The 20,247-nt window shown below is 43.9% G+C and overlaps 1 long non-coding RNA gene across 1 annotated transcript in view; it reads left to right on the forward strand.

The window, feature by feature from the left end:
• The first annotated feature begins 12,085 nt into the window (after positions 1 to 12,085).
• Positions 12,086 to 20,247, forward strand: part of LOC147916561 (uncharacterized) — a 38,188-nt gene continuing 30,026 nt past the window's right edge. Inside the window, exon 1 of the long non-coding RNA XR_015552667.1 lies at positions 12,086 to 12,331. This is a non-coding gene — a long non-coding RNA (uncharacterized LOC147916561). The remainder of the gene's footprint in view (positions 12,332 to 20,247) is intronic.

Raw genomic sequence — 20,247 nt, forward strand, 5'->3', positions numbered from 1 at the left:
GCCGCCTGCAGGGGGCGAAATAGTCATGTCCTGCTGGGCGGGGGCCGAGACCAGAGCCAAAAATAGAAGCTGAGATCAACTGAAAGGAATGAGACTGAACAAACATCCGTGTATATACATAATCCTGACGGGACACACAGTAAAGTAGTATTCCCAAACACGGCAGTAAGGAAGGATTACTTAGTAAGGAACGCTCTGATAAACGAATGAAAATTTGGAGAAAAAAATGTAAGTTCCACATTATACATCAAAATAAACTCCAAGTGGATTAAAATGCTAAATATATTTTTTTAAGTCATAGGAAAACTATATTAAATAGGATAAAACAGTTATGTTTATGGCTAGATGTCAGCATTCTCAAACATTTGAAACAATAGAAGAAACTGCAAAGGAAGACTAACATTCAAGAATATAAAAACCAGACAGGATTTTAAAAAGACAAAAAGCTTAAGGAAAATGTGCCAGATAGCAAGTAGAAAATACATCAAAAGTATAAAGCTTGTTTAAATATATAAAAACAATCAAGATAACAATAACTAAATAGACAAAGAAGGTAAGTATATAATTCACAAGGAGAAATAAAATTAGTACACAGTGCATGGGAAAATGTTCATTGTCTTTGATAATCAAAAATTTTAAACTTAAAACAACCATGAGGTTCCGGTGCCACGCATGCCGTCCCTGCGGCGGGCAGCGGCGGTGCGCGGGAGAGGTTTGCGGGAGACCTCCTGTTGGGGGGTCCAAGGATGACGATGGGTGTGCATTGTGGTCGGTCTGTGCTTGCCAAGTTGTGTACATGGAAAAACAAAACAAAATAAAAACCTTGACATAGCACCTTACATCTATTAAAGTAACAAAAATGTTTTAAAATTGTAATGCATGATGTTAGCAAAGCGGTAAAATAGTAGAGTCACCACAGCTTCAGACAATTCTTGTATACAATACAAGTCACAATACAGCAATATGGTGATCTCCATGCATTCAGCTTACAGCTATTGAGGAGTTCGTTGTAATGGAGGGGAGCAGACAATAAACAGACAGATACACACCGTGTATGGTGGTAATGGGGCTAAGAGAAAAAATAGAGCAGCCAGTGATGGGCCCCACTGTGTTATTTGAATTTGGTTAGGGCAGGCCTGTCTGATAAGCTCACACCTGAACAGAGAAAGGCAAACAAAGTGAGCAACCAAATCTTGTCGGTATCTGTGGGAAGAGTGCTCCAGGTTAGAGGGAACAAAGAGTGCAATGACCGTAAGGCGAGAGCGTGTGACTAGTAGAGCACCATTTGACTCCTTTTTAGCCATGCGTTATAAATATTGTAAAATTTGATTTACTTTGTATACACATTGATAATGATGAATTCATTCGTCTGAAGTGATATAGTCAAATATCTGTTATTTTATCTTCACTAAACTAACCAGACCTTAGCCTCAATGGAACGTGACCTTGCAAAAAGATGGCTTCCTCACATCCTCTCCCAGAGCTGCAGTCACCGGGACAGAAAATGCTGCTTCTTCATTGTCCGTGTACTCAGGCCTTTTCTAAATAAAGTACCTACAGATGTGAATTACAGTACTGCCACAGTTCAGGGAAGGGGGTCTTCAAAGTAAAAGCAAAAAAAGTGGAGTTGTTTTTGTTTTGCTTTTCTTTTTTTTTAATTAAACAAGAGTTGATATAAAATGTTTTTTTCTTTTTTTTTTTTTTTGAGTAGGTTTATCAAGTTTTGTGGTTGGAAATACCAATACTGGGGCCGGCCTGGTGGCATAGCAGTTAAGTTCGCATGCTCTGCTTCAGTGGCCTGGGGTTTGCCAGTTCAGCTCCTGGGCGCAGACCTATGCACGCGCTCATCAAGCCATGCTGTGATGGCGCCCCTCATAGAGCAACTAGAAGGACAACTGTGACATACAACTATCTCCTGGGGCTTTGCGGGAGAGGAAAGGGAAAACAGGAGGAAGACTGGCAACAGATGTTAGCACAGGGCCAATTTTCCTCAATAACAAAACAAAACAAAAAGTAAATAAATACCAATACTATCCTAACGATTCTCAAACAGAGCTGTATCTCAAAGCTCTGCCCTGAACTCCAGACTCAAACATCCATGTGTCCACTTCACCTCTCAAAATGGGCGTCAAACTTAAATGTCCAAGACTGAACACCTGTTCTCCAACCCTCCTCCCCTAAACACACCCACACACCCACACCCACACCCACACACACACCCACACACACACACACACCCACACACACACAAAGTAGTTTCTCTGACAGCCTGCATCTCAGTTAATAGCAAGTCAATTCTTTCATTTGCTCAGGCCAAAAACTTGGAGTCATCCTTGATTCCTCTCTTTCCTTTAAAAGCTGAGTCAGGTCCTATTTATCCTCTGCTTAAAACCTACTCTTGTCTCCCCATCTATTAGCTGTAAAAGCTGAAGTGCTCACTATGCCCGAAAGGCCCCATCGCCTCTCTGGCCTTTTCTCTACTCCTTCCCCTCCATCACTCCTCTGAGTCAAACAGGCCTCCTTGCTGCTCCTCAAACGCACCAGGCACATGCCCACTTCGGCCAAGAATGCTTTTCCCCTCCATACTCACATGTGGCCCATGCCTCACTTGCTTCAGATCTTTACTCAAAAGCCAAAACAACTTTCTCAGTGAGGGAAACAGACAAAAAACTCCCTGCGCTGGGTTTTCCACTTATCACTATCAAAAGATATGTATATTTCTTTATTTCACTTGTTTATTTTGTTTATTGTCTGCATCTCCCCATTAGACTGTAAGCCTCTGAGGGCAGGGGCTGGTGCCTGTTTGGTTCACTGACGTATCCTGGGTGCCCAGAACAGTGCCTGCCACCTGGAGGCACGTGATAAATATGCACTGAGTAAATGAGAGGGGGAGGGGAAGGCAGATAATAACAACATGGTAAAGATCAGAGACAGGAAGAAACATTCTTATTAAGAGAAAACTAACTTAGGGAGATTACTAAGAATACAGGTTGATAGTGCAAAAGATTCTACAAAATATAAATAAGTGTCTGGGTCACCAAGATAGAGGCTGGAGGCCAAATATTCTGCCGGAGAAGACTGGCTCGCTCCCTGGCTCATAGTTTACATCCAGCTCCGTCTTCAGAATCACAATCCTCTGAGGGCTAAGAACGCCAGACTCTGCCCCGTCCCTGCCCCACAGACACAGTTTGGCCCTCCAAGGTGGTGTGGAGAAACTGATGGGACAAAGGGATGCCTAAGGTATATTTCTCTCGGTCAGGATGCGCTCAGGAAAGGGAGAGTAACAGAAAACTCAACTCAAACTGGTTTAAATAATACAAGGCCTTTATTGTCTTGGAAGCAATAAGGATTTGATCCGGGAGTTTCCAGCATCTTCAGTGGCTTTGTTGACTCTCAGCTCTGCCCTCCTCTGTGTGTTGGCCTTGTCCTAGGGCTGTTTCCCTTCATGCGGACAGAAATGACTACAGTTTTTTTCAGATTGTACGTCTCTACACCACATCATCTGTACAGATTACTGGGCTTCAATCTGTTTGGGCCAATGTCTGTCATGTGCCCACCTCCAAAGCAACCCCCATGCCAAAAAAAAGCCAACACACAGAGGGCAGACCTGGCGTAGGCCCCTCCCTGAACCAATGGCTTGGCCAAGGGAGTGGGGTTTCTCTAATTGGTTTAGAACACACCGTTGGGGCTGGAAGTGAAGTCAATCCTACCTAAAGAGATGGTTCCTCCATAGAGGGGAGAGGATGGCATGGATGGGGGACCAGCCACAGGATCCATGACAAGGGCATACCCCCCAAGGCTGGGGGTGCAACAAACCACTGTCTACTTCTATTCTGACTCAGGTCAAATTATCCGTCCCTTCACCAGGGCCAGGCCCTGTAGAGGCTCCCAAGCAACGTCACCAAATTTCTGTTGGGAACTTGGTGCAAAGCCTAAACTGCACATAGGGCTGTAGACATAGCCTAGGACCTGGGTCTGCACAGCATGGAGCCCGCTTTAATCATGGTCTCTTTTGGTCCCTGGTCAGTCAGTCCCACAGCACCCCTCTCCCTCTCTTCATCCCAGGCTAACTCTCAAAATGCAAGTCAGTCCAGTCACCTGGCCACTCTTGTACTCTTGGGCTGATGCTGCCCTCTGCCCTTCCTTCCACTGCTCCCAGCCTCCTGAGCCTGTATCACATGGAACCTTTGTTCAGCTACAGAAAGGAGCTCCCTCCACCTTCTACCTTAATTGAAAACTGGCTGAGGACATGGCTTCCCTTGCTGACCTCTTAAGAGACACCAACTCATTCCCATAGCCCACCTACCATGGGCCAAGGAGGAGGGTGGTCAGCATCCTTCCACCTCTCACTGCCTCCCTTGGACCATCACTCTTCTTTGAGGCTCCCTTCCTTGGCACTGCCATCTACCCACCTCCCAACATTCACTGAGAACTTGGGTCCCTGACTCACGGGGTGCCCAAGGGAAATATTGCCATCATCCTGGATGACATAGTGTCTCTGTGGATAACACATTCTACATCTTAAAGTCTCTGTCTCCCTCGTCTCCAATGACCTTTGCCCTTCTTATCACTTGGGCCACTCATCCCCTTGGCCACACTCTGAGCCTTGTCATCACCTAGAAGTGCTACACTCTTTGACAAAATCCCATTCTCCAAACATAGCTGCCTGTTCTTGCAGCTCTCCCTTCCTTACCTCACTTCCTCCTTTGTCTCCTTGTCCATCTTCTTGTCATCACATACTGCTGAGCAGTGGTGGAGAAAATCCAGTCCCCTGTGGACTGGTGCCAAGGTCTCCATTTTCAACCCCCTGACATCTGGATTCTCTCTCTACTGCACCACCAAAGGTGCTCTTTCCAATGTCACCAGAGACTTCCGTGTTGCTAAACTAGAGTCCTCATCTTATTAGTCCTCTTCTCTATGTTGATGACTTTCTCATTTTTGAAATTTGCTTCTCGTGGGGCTACTGAGACATCAGTCACCCCTCATTTTCTTCTACTTTCTTGGATTCTCTTTCTCCATCTGCCTCACTAATTCCTTTTTCCCCATCAACCCCATAAATATTGCTGTTGCCAGGGTTCTGCCTTGGGTTTACTTATCTCATTTTACAAATTCTTCTCAGATTATCTCATTCACATCCAAGGTTTCAATAACCACTCAAATACCAATGATGCCCAAATCTAAATCTTGGACCTTGATGTATAGATGACTGCCTATTGGATATTGCTACCAGCATGCCCCTCGGGGACCTTAAACTCAACACGTCCAAAACTGAACTTTCTTTTCTGATCTGAACTCCTCTTTCTCTTAACTAAAACCGCATACCCTGTGTGAAATGGCAGAGTCTATATTAAGACCAGCAGATGCTGCCTCTCCCTTGGATAGAAAAGGAAACTTGAACAGTACTCATTATTACGGATTTAAGATGCATTAAAATGTCCCAAACATTCCTTTTATTCAGCAAGTTGGTGAATGTAGAAACATTTATAATCTTATTTTCCCCTTAAAGTTCTGAGTTGCTCAACTGTGAATTCTTCTCCCACAGGTGATTTCAGGAAGAAATGCTGTGGCTTGGCCAGGTGGCCATCTTGGGGTGGCAGTTGACATAAATCATGAAGAATGGAGTAGAGTCTAGGTAAGTGGGTGCAGTGCCTTTGCCTGCATGTTCAGAAATGAGTTTTGCTTTATTGAAGATATTAAGCTTTCGATGAGAAGAGGCTGGGTCACATGTAAAGCTAAAAATAGATGTCCTCTGAGAACAGTCCAGGAAAGTGCCTAGGTTTCTGGGTCTCATATCCTCTCCTGAACTGTGGGCTCTCAGAGGCAGTAGCAGGTCTTACCTAAGTGGAGTTTCCTAGAAAGGCAGATGCCAGGCCTGGCAATGGAGCTTTCAAAATTGGCTGAGGGTAAAACAGTCCCTATTGACACAGCTCCTCTTGGGTACCACTGTGATGGAGGGATGCAGAGTAATCTGAGGTCTGAGGATGAACAAAGCTTTGGATAACATTAATTTAACCTGCTCAGGTTGTCATCTGTGTAAGTGAGAACTCTCAGTGCATGGTGCAAGAAAACGAAAACTAACCAACTGCTTTAGGAAAGAAAAACAAAGGATGGGGCTTATTGGAAGGATAACAGAGTGTTTCAAGTAGCAACTGAACTAGAGGAATGGGAGAGAAACCCTGACTTTGGGCCTCGGTCAGATATAACTGGAACCGAGGATTGAATGTCTAGTTCTCTCCACATACCGGCTTCAACTTTCCCCTCTACAGACCAGACTCCTCAGCACGGCTGAGTGCCAATAGCCCCCTGGCCTCTCTTACATCCCACCTGCCCCCAGAAGAGGGGGACTGATTTATTCTCTCTCTGTGTGGGGAGGGACTCTGGTCTGGCTTAGGTCAAGGGCTGACCCCCATACCACCAATGGTTGGGCTGTAAGGAGATCTGATAGCCCTCTTGATTCAGATGTCTGCCACTGGACCAATCAGCTGTGCCATGGGGACAGAGTCACATAGTACAGATCTGGTCATTGGGCACCCACCCCATGTAACAAGGGCACTTTCCAGGATAGAAGGAAGTATTAGACTGTCAGAATTAGAATTACAAGTAGAATATTAGAATTAGAATACAGGCAGCCACCCCTAGGAGGGATTACTACATCATTGCTAAGTAAGTGTTCAATCCTTTTGGGGGAAGTTCAATCCTTCCCCCAAACACAGTCAAATAGTCTTAGCATGTTGCCCATGCTAAGTTCATGTGCCAAAGCACACGGGAACACTGCTGAGCCCTCTCTCCTTGCTGTCACCCTTTCAGGCCCTCAGCTGCCCTCCCTCTGCTGCACTTCTTTTTTTTTTTTTTATAAATTTTATTTATTTATTTATTTTTCCCCACAAAGCCCCAGCAGATAGTTGTATGTCATAGTTGCACTCTGCTGCACTTCTTAGCCGTCAGCACCTCTCATCTCTCCCAAGCTGCCTGCAAGTGTCTACTCACACACTGCCCTCTGGGTTTCCCTCCCTCTCACCATCCCACCTCCGAGTTGCTCTCTTTTTTTATTATGCCCAAAGGCAGAGCCTCGAAGTCATCTCCCTGAGAAGGGAAAATGCAGACAGATGTAAATCTGCACGTGCTCCAGTTTCACATAAGCAGCCTGGTGGTTGAAAAAGGATTTCCTTTCAAGACCAGGTGCAGAAGAAAGGGTGAGGGGAAGGAGCATTTGTGTCCTGTGACCCAGACTCCCCAGATGGGTCTGGGTCTCTCCCTGGTGAAGCCAGTGTATTCTCTGGCCCCCAGATGTGGAGCCAGTGTGTGTGAGCTGATGTCTGTGAGCCAGTATGACACATTTTCCGCACACGGCTGACTACCAGTGAAGCAGCAGTTGAGGACTGTGCCAGCCCCTCCTCGCTCACTCCTGATCCAAGCCTCCTGCCTCTGGCTTGCAACTGAATTTGGTTTTCTGCACTGGCCCTTGTTGTTCTCTAAGATTTTAGCTCTTATTCACCATCTGGCCACTTCAGTTAGGATCTCCCCCTCTAATTTCAGCCTTCACATCGAAACCCCAAACCCAGCCTGCTTTGGCAAGCACTCCAGCCAAGCTTACATCAGCAACACCGCGGAGCCTCCACAGCAGAAATGCATACGACTTTAGATGGGGGAAGAAGCTAGATTGTTTCTGGTCCTCTCTGGGCACCAAGGAGTAAGAAAGGAAGAAGCAGCTGCCCCTGCCAAAGAGGAAGAGATGCTCGGCTCCAAAGTACAGCCCTACCCTCCACCGCCAGCCCCCAGTCCTGTCTCTGCTGGGGCCGCTCAACATTCAGGGACCAGGAGATAGGAAGGGGCATGGGAGTGGCAATGCCCAAGGCTCAGGCACAAGGACCAGGGCACAGAGGAGGCAACACCAGGAACACTGGGGTCAGGAAGATGGTACGGGGACAGGAGGGACAGTGCCTAGAACTGGCCTGCGGAAGGAGCAGACAGTGGGGCAGGAGCAGATTCTCTGGGCCCTTGCCAGGAGAAGATGGGGCTTGGAAGAGGCCAAAGTTGTGATGGTGATAGAAGCTCTCTTCTCCTTTTCCTCCTAGAGGTGTTGTGACTCATATTCCTTGACTGACAAGGTCTACGGCCTCTTATATACTTTTCTTTCATTTGTTCATTCATCGTTATTTTCAACTCTTCTCTGAGCAAAAATAAACAGAAATTCATATTTCTTAGCAGTTTATCACAGAATTGAAATCCAGAAATGGAAAACATGAACCTAGCAAAGTGAAGGTGAGTTCCAGGACCATTGTGCAAAACTAGCTTGCTTCCTCTCCTCTAACCACAGGATATGCCCTCACCATCCTAATACCCCTGCAGTTTCATCCTCTGTGCCCTGTTCGTGCTAATCCCTCTACCTAGGAAATCCTTCTACCTTATCTGCTTGGCAAACTCTTACTCATCTTTCAAGACCCAGATGAAGTGTCATCCTCTCCTGGGAACAGCAACATCCACTCCTCTATCCCCTGGATTAATTGCTTATCATTTGGTCCCCATAGTGACCTATGCATGCCCTAAAAGAGCATTTATTTGACTATATATAGTTAGTTATTTCTAATACCTCTACGCAACTTTGTGCAATGGGGAGGGTAGAGGATTATCTTGTTTGTATCTCAGTGCCTAGCACTAGCTATAAGCTCTAGCACAGTGCAGGTCCTCAAGATAAATGTTGATTGAAAAAATGAACCAAAGTATGCAATCAACAAAGTAAACAGGGGTGCAATTCCATTTTATACTCCAGTCCATTCAATGTTGGAGCCAGGAATCTATTTGGGAAACATATGGTAGAGCCATGTCTTCTGTCTTCCCCAACTTCGGTATTCCCTCCTCCCTCAGAATGAAGAGGCTTAAAATACTACCTTTTCCCAAACGCATATGTCAAATACAAGTTCAAGACTCCTCACTGGCTTTTATCTCCAGGTTCTTTCTTCAAGAATAGCATCTTTGATGTCATAACAATAGTTTGTGGCAGACGGGAAAACAAACTGCACATTGTGGCTATTGTCCAAATCACCTGGCTGAGGAAGTCTCTTTAGCTGTTAATAGAATCATGTGGTATCTAATCCTGTTCAGCAGAGATCAAGGTCTATCGGTAGAATTCTTTCTGGAACTGCTGTGCATGGTGTTTTGCACAAAGTAACCACTAGAAAATTGGTGCTATAACCACACGTAACCAGAAAAATGGAGCAGGCCAGGAGGAGATGCTGAGGAGTCTGCTGCTATCACACACCTGTCTTGACACAGCAGGAGCCTCAACAAAGGGATTGATCCAGGAACCCTAGGATCTTTGGCATACATTTGTCAGTCATACGACATCTAGAATATTTAATTCATGGCTGTCAGTTTAGAGAAATATGTTGCACCAGTCAAGCTCTTTTAATTGCAAGCAACAGAAACTCACCTCAAAATAGGTTAGGCAAAAGGAGGAATATATACAGTCATGGAACCAGACTAAGATTGGCTTCAGGGACTGATCTTGCTCAGCTCTTGCTCTCCTCACTTCCCAATTCTGCTTCTGTCTTGGTTCATTCTCTTCTCCTGAAGATAGGCTTTTTCCAAGCACTGGAAAGCTTGGCTTCCCCATCTTTGCCAACATAGCGCTTGAAGCATCTGCAAGGTTCCAGGAAAAACTCCCTTTGGCCCAGCCCACATCACATAGGTACCCCTGTGTTCAAAGGAGTGGTCGCTTTACCAGAAACTTTGGGGAGGACAGACATGATCACTGGACAAGTCTTTGCCAGCCAGGTGACTTGCCCAACTTGTATTGACTGCCTATGTTAATAACTTCAAATATTTTTAAATTTTGTCTATTCTGAGCCAGCCCTGATGGCCTAGTGGTTAAAGTTTGGCACGCTCCACTTTGGCAGCCCGGGTTCAGATCCTGGGCACAGAACCACACCACTTGTCTGCCAGTAGCCATGCTGTGGCGGCAGCTCACATAGAAGAACCAGAAGGACTCACAACTAGAATATACAACTATGTACTGGGGCTTTGGGGAGGAAAAAAAAAAGAGAGAAAGATTGGCAACCAACGTTAGCTCAGGGCCAATCTTTCTCAGCAAAAAATAAAATAAATGTTACCTTTTCTGATTACAAAATAAAGGCTCATTGTTTAAAATATAAAAAGTTCAGAGGCCAGCCCAGTGGCCTAGCGGTTAAGTGCACGCGCTCTGCTGATGGTGGCCTGGGTTCAGATCTCCAGCATGCACCAAGGCACTGCTTGTCAGGCCCGCTGTGGTGGCGTCCCACATAAAGTGGGGGAAGACAGGCACGGATGTTAGCTCAGGGCCAGTCTTCCTCAGCAAAAAAGAGGAGGATTGGCATGGGTGTTAGCTCAGGGCTGATCTCCCTCACAATAAATAAATAAATAAATAAATAAATAAATAATAGAAAGTTCAGAAAGGAAAAAGGAGTGGGATATACCCCATAATCCCACCACTCAAATGACAGCCGTTATTAGCCTCCATTCTTTTGTTTAAAGCTTAAAAAAAAAAATCCGGGGGCTGGCCCCGTGGCTTAGCGGTTGAGTGCACGCGCTCCGCTACTGGCCGCCCGGGTTCATATCCTGGCGCACACCGACGTGTGGCTTCTCCCGCCATGCTGAGGCCGCGTCCCACATACAGCAACTAGAAGGATGTGCAACTATGACATACAACTATCTACTGGGGCTTTGGAGACATAAAGGAGGAGGATTGGCAATAGATGTTAGCTCAGCATAAAGAGGAGGACTGGCATGGATATTAGCTCAGGGCTGATCTTCCTCACGCACACACACAAAAAATCCCGTATATACAATTTTGTTTCCTGATTTTTTTCACTTTAACATTATAACACCTGCATTTCCCTAAGTCATAAAAACTCCTTGAGACATTGCTTTAAATAGCTGTATAGTATACTCTGAAAACTTGTTAACTACCTTATTCAGAAGGAAAGGAGGCAGTGGAGAGAGACAACACTCCTCCCATATATGTGCCTCTGTCTGCAGGCACTTTCGGTTCATGGGACTCCCTTCCAGCTTCAGAGAAGAGGCCGGCAGGCTGGAATTCCCCGCCCCCATTTCCTGCATTCCTCAAACACTTCCAAACTTGTCTCGTCCATACTGGTTCTTCCTTTGCTCCAGGCTCAGAGGACTTGCTATGAATTTGGCCAGTGATTCAGCCAAACACTTAAAATTTGAATGCTGACCCTTTGTAGCTATGCAATCTGGGAAACTGGTTTTACCTCTCTAAATATCATGTGTAAAATGGGGATTTTGTCATTGAGTTCTTATCAGGATTAAATAGACATTATGTATGTAAAACACTTAGCACATAATAGGTGATCCATAAATGATAGTAAAAACAAGAAAACACAAAGTTCCTCTCTAGCTCTAGCCCTCTCCCCACTTGTTCTTCTTTTTCAACCAGGTTTCTTGAAAATGAGTTATACTTGCTGTCTCTATTTGCTCCTCTCCTGTTTACACCCCAACTCTCTGTAATCTGGCCTTTGCTCCCCCTCTGCTGACACTGCTCACCAAAGATCTAATGAACTCTAGCTGCCTCCTTCACGGAGCTTGAGTCACGTCTTAATCTTTTCTGTATATCATCACAGTTAATCAAGTTCTCCCTCAAACTTCTCTCTCTTGGACACCAGAGTCTTCCCAATTTTCCTAACTCTCAGACTCCTCCTTCTTACTCTTCCTTTGTTGCCTGTACTCTGTCCTTTAATTAGTGTTTGTCCTCAACTTTCATGTGTCTGGAAAAAGCATGATTCTCGGCTACAAGATCTTGTTACCGACTAGTGCCCCGAGGAACTCAAGGGTGAGTTTGGAAGCATTTAGTTGTTTTTCCAAGTTGTTTTTTTATGTTAGGGAGGCACAACCAGCAACCACCCTGAAGCTAACCAAGCCTCCCTACAAGAGCTACGCCCATGACCTTGCCTTATTTTTAATGCAAAGATCTCTTCAGGAGGAGATTAAGCCCCATTACCATAATCTGCAGCGTACCCGCCTCTCTCTTTTGAATATTCATTCCCCAACTGAAATAAAAGTTCCTGCCTCCCTTTGTTCGGGGATGTCATGACTTTGGAAATGATTCTTCATGGCCTCCTATTTGCTGCAAATACACTTTGTGAGACAACTTGCGCTGGTGCAGAGTCTCATTTAACTCACCAGGAGGCAAGCCCACTTGGTTCGGTATCAAATTGCCGACCCCCGAGGAGACATACCCCTTCGTGGTGCCTGTGCTGTCGGCTTGACGTTGCTGCCCCATCAGGAGACCCTGTGGCTGCGCTGAGCGCTTTGCTCAGAGGATCTCTCCATAGAGGTGAGTGGCGCCAACCCCATGACACGGCTATAAGAGTTATTCCTTAAGTTGTCTCACAAAGCCTGTCTGTTGGGGCATGGCTTCAGGGTTTGAGTCCCCACTCGGAGGTAGCCTGGCTCAGGGGAGTGAAAGTCCCCTCTATTTGGAAGGATTGCATGACTTGGCCACTCTGGAATTGTTGATGCTCGGCTCTGGCAAAATGGGAGCAATCCCTGGGAGTCACTAGTCGGGAGTTAAACCTCATCTGGGGACTGAATCTCATCTGGAGCAATGAGGTGGGGATTTGAGGGCCCCTGAGGTCACTGAGTCTGTCTTTGTGTTGTGCCTGTGATTGGAGGAGCGGGCCCCTTGGATGGAGTTAAACCCCTCTGGAGTTGCTGAACCAGTGTTTGTTTGCTCGTGTGTTTTGTCGAGGACGCTCAACATAGCTTTTTGTCAAGGATGCTCAACAGTAACAGTTTTGACAAGGACGCTCAACGTTGGTGTTTTGTGCAAAGACGTTCGACATCAATCTTGTTCTTCCACAGTCTGGTTTTTCTGGACTTCCTTCCCCTCCCTATTGGTGGTCACTGGGTGAAACCCAACATCCCCCGGTTTTACTTTCCCTTTAAGGATTCAGTTACCTGGGTCTAGTTTCACGCTATTAGGGTGCTAAACTTCCTCTGGGCACAGCCTTGTGGCCTCTGCATCACCACTAACTGTTGGACGTTGCTCCCGGGAGGTTGGAAACAGACCATAAGAAAAGACGATATTCTTTTACAACACCACATGGTCACAATCAGAGAGATCTTGCAATGACTAGTCTTGAGAACTTAATCAAATTTGGAGTCTCAGCTTTCTCTCCTGGTCTTACAGACGCTAATGAAAGCTCTACACCCCACCCCACCCCCAGGAGCTCTCCTCTGGGTTCTGGTTTCAGAGAGTCCGTGTCTCCTCGGGGTCGGCAATTTGATACCGAACCAAGTGGGCTTGCCTCCTGGTGAGTTAAATGAGACTCTGCACCAGCGCAAGTTGTCTCACAAAGTGTATTTGCAGCAAATAGGAGGCCATGAAGAATCATTTCCAAAGTCATGACATCCCCGAACAAAGGGAGGCAGGAACTTTTATTTCAGTTGGGGAATGAATATTCAAAAGGGAGAGGCGGGTACGCTGCAGATTATGGTAATGGGGCTTAATCTCCTCCTGAAGAGATCTTTGCATTAAAAATAAGGCAAGGTCATGGGCGTAGCTCTTGTAGGGAGGCTTGGTTAGCTTCAGGGTGGTTGCTGGTTGTGCCTCCCTAACATAAAAAAACAACTTGGAAAAACAACTAAATGCTTCCAAACTCACCCTTGAGTTCCTCGGGGCACTAGTCGGTAACAAGATCTTGTAGCCGAGAATCATGCTTTTTCCAGACACATGAAAGTTGAGGACAAACACTAATTAAAGGACAGAGTACAGGCAACAAAGGAAGAGTAAGAAGGAGGAGTCGGGCCGGCCCCGTGGCTTGGTGGTTAAGTGAGCGCGCTCCACTGCTGGCGACCCGAGTTCGGATCCCGGGCTCCCACCGGCGCGCTGCTTCTCCGGCCATGCTGAGGCCGCGTCCCACATACAGCAACTAGAAGGATGTGCAGCTATGACACACAACTATCTACTGGGGCTTTGGGGGGAAAAAATAAATAAATAAAATCTTTAAAAAAAAAAAAAAAAAAAAAAAAAAAAAAAAGAAGGAGGAGTCTGAGAATTAGGAAAATTGGGAAGACTCTGGTGTCCAAGAGAGAGAAGTTTGAGGGAGAACTTGATTAACTGTGATGATATACAGAAAAGATTAAGACGTGATTCAAGCTCCGTGAAGGAGGCAGCTAGAGTTCATTACCCAGAGGAGACCTCTGGGAGCTCCCCCTCCTCTGGTTTTTGGGCACCTGGAGTGATTCCGGATTGGCCCCTGGGTCAGTCATTTGACTGACAATCTGGAACCCTGTTTTGTCTCCTGTCAAGAACCTGTTGAGTATTTTAGGTGCCTACTGAGTCAGTTATGGGGACAGGAGATCTGTAATTTATTCTGTAAACTGTCCTGCCCGGGAACTGTTGTCTGGGTAACCTTTATCTTTTTTTGTTTTTTTATAATTTTATTTATTTATTTACTTTTCCCCCAAAGCCCCACTAGATAGTTGTATGTCACAGCTGCACGTCCTTCTAGTTGCTGTATGTGGGACACGGCCTCAGCATGGCCAGAGAAGCAGTGTGTCGGTGCGCGCCCGGGATCCTCACCAGGCCGCCAGCAGCGGAGCGCGCGCACTTAACCACTAAGCCACGGGGCCGGCCCTGGGTAATCTTGATAATCCTTGGGAAGAGGCCGTGAGGGTGAGGCCTGATCACCTCTTTCCTTTCTTTGTCTCATTCGTCACCTCCTCTGTTGTCACTAAGTCACAGTTAAGTTCAGGCTGGACTTGAGCAGAACCTGGACCTTCTGTAAAAATTGGAAACTTGAAAACCTTTTGCCGGAGACTTAACTCTCAACTATGGCTTTGGGAGCCCCGGCCCCCAGCCCGCTCCAGGCCTTTGCCTCTTGCCTCCCCGGCTTGTGCCTTGCTGGCTCAGGGACTAAGTACCCGGGCTGAGTGGGACTTGAGTAATCTTATAGCTGTATTGAAGCCCACAGTCGGGCTCTGCACTCTTCTCTGATCTGCTGTCGGTCGGACACTGGCTTCATCACCATGGGGAACGCCACAAGCATCTCCAGAGACTCACCCCTCCGGTGCACTTTAACTAATTGGAAACACTTTCTATTGGATGGGTTATGCCCCAGAAACTCTATCTTGGGCAAAACTTGAGTGGTTTCTCTGTGCCTTTATGATGTAGTTGGACAGGTAGATCAACCTATAATGTCATTTGAGTTACAATCCAATTTCTGAGAAATCAAGAGCAATTGTCCTTAAAAAAAAATTCCTTGTCAGGGCCGGCCCCGTGGCTTAGTGGTTAAGTGCGCGCACTCCGCTGCTGGCGGCCCGGGTTCGGATCCCAGGCACACACACGACGCACCTCTTCTCCGGCCATGCTGAGGCTGCGTCCCACATACAGCAACTAGAAGGATGTGCAACTGTGACATACAACTATCTACTGGGGCTTTGGGGGGAAAATAAATAAATAAAATCTTTAAAAAAAAAAAAAAAATTCCTTGTCAGACTGGAAAAGCAGCTCTAGAGGCGGTTCAGATTCCAGCCAGTTCCATTATCTCAGTTCCTCTCCGGGAACTGCTATCTAACCCATCACTAATTCCTAGGACTGAAAAAAAAGTAAAAAGGCCACCAAGAAAAATGGCCATAAGAGTGCCCTTGCCAAAAATCTAGCATCTTGAGTGTCTTCTCCACAAATACTAATAAAAACGGCTTAGGGGCCTGGCCCAGTGGCATAGCAGTTAGGTTGTCGGCCTGGCGTTTGCCGGGTCAGATCCTGGATGCGGACCTACGCACCGCTCATCAAGCCATGCTGACTCGGCGTCCCACATAGAGCAACTAAAAGGATGTATGACTATGACATAGAACTATCCACTGGGGGCTTTAGGGAGAATTAAAAAAAAGGAAAAAGGGAGGAAGATTGGCAACAGATGTTAGCTCAGGGCCAATCTTCCTCAAAAAAAAATTTGCCTCTAAAATAAAAAAAAGAGGCTTAAAACAAAATTTGGATTCATAACTAGGGAGGTTTGTATTACTGTACCTGATTCATGGCAGTAATTTTTAAAACAATATCGGTGGAAACTCTGTGTGTGTGTGTCTATAGGTATGTTACATACGTGTGATATTTTACCTCCTATGGTATGGTCAAAATTAAAACCTCCGTTTAATTGACTTAAAGTAAGTGCTTACATAAATTCTAAATGTGATAAAAATGAACCCAAATGTCTTTCAAGTTAACATGATATAAATTAATCCTTGGTAAATGAAAGCTGTTTTAAGTTTGTTGGTTTGATTGAAATAGGCATGTTCTCAGAGTTGTCAGTATTTGGATACGATGCAGACATACAGCCTGGGTTTACTAGTCAGATAAGCTCATGTTATCTGTTACAAATTCATCAGCAAAAAAAAAAATACCTTTAAACAATAGCTAATTTTGTCTAATGGCTCATGAAGTTTTCGGGAGTAATCAAAACACAATTGTTGGAAACAAATGATTTAGATAGATAGAAATAAGTAAGAGTTTTTGGGTACAATAATTATGTTTTATGGTCTGTATACTTGAGAGAATAGCTTCCAAATTCTTTTTGGTAACTTAAAACTTAGAGTTTTGCTAAATTAAGTTAAATGATAAAAATTTGTTGAGTATCTGGGTCATTTTCAAATAAGATAAAATACTGAAACATTATTGCTAAACATATTTAAGTTTATCTACTTTTGGCTTCTTATTACAGAGAAACTAAAATATGTTTGGGTCTATTAGTAAAAACGTCTTTTGTTTTATTACTATAAAGTAGCATGTTTCTAGAAATTATAAAAAGTGTTTAGAATGCTGATAGAAAAGACAGTTTATGATTGCTCACTTTTTAGTTTTTACTAAGGTCTGTAAAGTTTAAAAATTCTAATTAGTATATGTGATTTAAGCTACTAAAAATTAAGGAAAATATGGTTATATTCAAGGAAAGATGTATGTTTTTGGTAAAGAAGGTATAAACAATGGAAATTTTTGTTTGTTTGGTCAAGAAAGATAAATTTGTCCTAAAGTACTAGGAAAGAAAATTAAGGAAAAAACTTGGGACAAATTCTGAATGTAAAAAGTGACAGAAAGTTTGTAAAACTCTGAGGAGTGTTATGCCTGGTCAAGTTGGCTGGGATTAAAGTAAATCCAATTAAGTAAATTAGTTTTAATGTCAAAAGTAAACTAGTACAAAATTAGAATTTAGTCCTCTCTCTCTTAAAAGGATAATTTTCTTGAACTTTCGGTCTGCTCTTGATTAGAGGTTATAAAAGGTTTCTCTTTATCTTTGAGGAAGTCTACCTAAAAGACAGAAAAACTGTTTTGTTAAAGTAATTTCCTATGTTCAAAAAGACTGAAGTCTCTCTAAGACATTTTTGACTGTTTTAACTCTCTTTGCCCTTGACTGTTTCTGTTGTCACTTTGATTGAATGCATAAGTGAACATTGTTTCACAGTGAGCGTTGTTTCCTAATTGATTGAGTGTTTTAAAACCTTTTGATATTTTTGACAAGCTTCTCCCCCACCCCCGCAAAAAATATTCAAATCCTGAAAGAAGTCTTTCTTTTAATCTGGAAAAAGAAAAAAATTTTTTTCCTTTAAGAATTTTCAGAGGGCCCCAGGAACTTCTCAAAGAAATTTGCTCTCTTCCTACAAGGAGGAAGATACTAAACTTATTAGGTTTATTTGGTATGTTAAATTACATGAGAGGCATTGTCAAATAAGTGGTGATAAACCTTCTTAGGTGGTATTATGTGGGTGAATGTTATTGATATAGATGTTTTGAAATTGTATAACATTACTTAAATTCTGATCTGTCTTCATTATCAGTCTGGTTCTTTTTATTATTTTAAAGTATTGTATGTCACAAAATTAACCAAATTTCTTTGTCAATTGCCTTTTTGGGGTTTTGTTTACACACAGTTATTTTTTTGCTCTGATGCTTTTGCAAAATATGTTTCATCTTCAGAGAAATTTATGGAAAGGACTCTGACATTTATTCTGGAATACAGGTTTCTGATAAACTTTCAGATTATAAAACTGAACTGGGTAAGAAATTACAGAACTCTAACAGAGAAACTGATGACTTCATGAAACTGCTAACAGAAGATTAAGATCAAGAATTGATTACACAGGACTGAATGAACTGATGAGGATGATTATAATTCTTATGACTTTTCATTTGAAATATTGCTGATTTTTTTAAAAATTTTATTCATTTATTTATTTCCCCCAAAGCCCCAGTAGATAGTTGTATGTCATAGCTGCACATCCTTCTAGTTGCTGTACGTGGGACGTGGCCTCAGCATGGCCAGAGAAGCGGTGCGTCGGTGCGCGCCCGGGGTTCCGACCCCGGGCCGCCAGCAGTGGAGCACGCGCACTTAACCACTAAGCCACGGGGCAGGCCCCTGCTGATTTTTTTTTGATGTTTTGTTTTTTTCCAGATTTAAGGAAACTTGTTTCTTTTTTCTCTTAAGCTAATTAAGACTTATAGCAATTTGGTAAATTATACTTTTGTAAACAGAATTGAAATATTTATCTTTTTCTCTCTACTTGATCACTCCAGAATTTGGAAACTCTTAGTAAGTGAATGTTCTTATTTCATGGCAATATAGTTATTTGCATAAGTTCAGTAAGAATCTGTTCTCCTTATAACAGGACACAATTGGAAACAGTGGTTATATTACAAAGGCTTTGACTGGAATATCATATTTGAGAGAAACATAGACTCAGCTATGACAAGATAGCTTTTGAGAGACAAAGATTGGCCTTTATGAAATAAAGCCACATGGAAATATTTGCCTGGTACCTTATGTACAGCATTCCAAGCAACACTTACTGGATAAATAAGGAAAGTCACTTATCCAGCACATGCAAGGAACCTCGAAATATTTTGCAGAACCTCAAAAAGAGAGGAATTCACCCAAATCTGTAGGTATTGCAGGCAAAGTCTGATGACAAAGTCCTTGCCTTGACTTTCCTGGCCTCGAGAGGCCTTGAACATTCAATCTGAGATTCCTTATGAAAAGTTCCAGCAAAGCAGATTTAAAAGAGCCTATATGATTGGTTGCTATTCTTGCTGTACTTATGTAAATAACTAGGCCAAATTTATTGAAACTAGACTTATTTTACAAACTAGTTAGTCTTAGTTTGGCTATCTTTGGTAAAAATGAGGGTGATTTTAGAGAGAAAAAATTATATTTCAGTAAAAACTATAGTACACATTTGTGGATATTAGATCCTAGAGTTGTTAATTGTCTTTGAGGTTTTTGTTTTATATCTATTGACTGGACTGGATCCTGAATTCTTCTAGTCTCCTGAAATATCTGGCTACAAATCTCCAAACTAACGTTTTCTATCTTTTCTGTCGTTTTCATTTGAAACCACTGAGAACTGAACCTGCTCTTTTCCCTGAAGCCTTGCAAACTGAAGCTGGAGGACTTGATATAAACTTAAGAGAGATTCATGTCTGTTGCTACATAAGCCACTCAGAAAGGATACTTGAACACCCGATGACATCATCAGAGACATTTTAAGCTGCAAAAGATGCTTTGACACTGACATCTAGAAATCTTCTTAGCTGGCTGTCCTCTGAGCCCAGGCCTAACTTTGGAAGCCCACCTGCATCACCAACTTATTAAGAGACTGGTTCAATGAGATGGAATGACCTAGGCCCCTTATCATCAGATATCCCCAGAGGAGTCACCCCTTGGATCCATCACACACGGGTTAAAAAGGCACCCACGCCTAAATATCAAGAGAGATCATCACAGACAATTGATGACTGAGTTTTCCTGCAACCCACTCTCTGATGTGAAACTCTTGTTTTGGTGACACTATGCAGATAAGTAATGAATGGCTATTCACCCCAGGCTTTGCCCTGGATCCTAACTAACCCCATACAAGGAGGTTGCAGGTTCCTGGGCAGCAAGACTACGTCCATCAGAGAAATGGACAACCCAGTAGCTAGACTATAAAGAGCTAGTGGAATCTGGAGTGGGGAAGGGGAGCAAGTATGCCCAGATCCTAAACACACAGAGGCTATAAAATTACAAATAGTTGTTACGAACAATCCAGGGCTATGCCTCTGGTGACCCGAAAACCCATTTGAAGATTAGCTGTAAATTCTGCTCCTCTACTGGTCCCTACAGCACCCATGCTCATCAGAAAGCAGTTACAGAAGATGGACCTTCGACCTATGCCCCTCAAGAATGAGGAGCAGGATATGGGCAGGCCCCGTGGCTTAGC

The sequence above is a fragment of the Ceratotherium simum genome, chromosome 7, assembly GCF_057802395.1.
Source record: "Ceratotherium simum simum isolate JZ-2026a chromosome 7, ASM5780239v1, whole genome shotgun sequence".
Lineage (NCBI taxonomy): Eukaryota > Metazoa > Chordata > Mammalia > Perissodactyla > Rhinocerotidae > Ceratotherium > Ceratotherium simum.